Raw genomic sequence first — 845 nt, 5'->3', positions numbered from 1 at the left:
CAACTGATTTGCCTCGTTGAACACACCGGTCCCCGTCAGATCGACGGCTTTAAGCAACGTCGGACGTGGACGGCACTTGGGTGGGTGACCGCCCTCGCACGTCACGCGCTGTTGGCAGTTTTCTCTTTGGCTTTCCAGACAAGGGAAGGAGAGATGTTGGCGTAATACTCTGATCACCAGATTTTGCATCAATAACACTCCGTCTTCAGGCTACAAGTGGCCCATCGGGACCATCCGACCGCCGTGTCATTCTCAGTTGAGGATGCGGATAGGAGGGGCGTGTGGTCAGCACACCCCTCTCCCAGTCGTTATGATGGTTTTCTCTGACCGGAGCCGCTACTATTCGGTCGAGTAGCTCCTCAATTGGCATCACGAGGCTTAGTGCACCCCGAAAAAGGCAACAGCGCATGGCGGCTGGATGGTCACCCATCCAAGTGCCGGCCACGCCCGACAGCGCTTAACTTCGGTGATCTCACGGGAACCGGTGTATCCACTGCGGCAAGGCTGTTGCCTGTTTGCATCAATGCCCTGGATTAAATCCCAAACTTCACCGCAATGTCTCTCGAAGTTTGGACATGCGACATTGTTGATGGTGACACGTCCGTCGCATGGGGACGTTAGGCTCGACGGTCCCTCGGGGCCATTCGAGAGGAGCAGACTATGTGCTAGCAACCGGTTTCACCCACTCCCGTCTCTCACAAACATGAGACCACACTACACTCACATCCATTACAGTCATTTACACCTATAGGATACACTTAAGACACCAATCAAACGCTTCGCAATGGAAAGGCGCCTATGTACTAGAAAGAATACCAAAAACCTTTACAATTAGGCTGATGGGT

General features: G+C 53.4%; 1 pseudogene; it reads right to left on the bottom strand.

Annotated features, from left to right (window-relative positions):
- Nucleotides 1-395: 395 nt before the first annotated feature.
- Nucleotides 396-512, bottom strand: LOC126203403 (5S ribosomal RNA; annotated as a pseudogene).
- Between the last annotated feature and the right edge of the window lie 333 nt (nucleotides 513-845).

The sequence above is a fragment of the Schistocerca nitens genome, chromosome 1 (genome assembly GCF_023898315.1).
Source record: "Schistocerca nitens isolate TAMUIC-IGC-003100 chromosome 1, iqSchNite1.1, whole genome shotgun sequence".
NCBI classification, from domain to species: domain Eukaryota; kingdom Metazoa; phylum Arthropoda; class Insecta; order Orthoptera; family Acrididae; genus Schistocerca; species Schistocerca nitens.
This window is presented reverse-complemented; position numbering and strand designations above follow the sequence as displayed.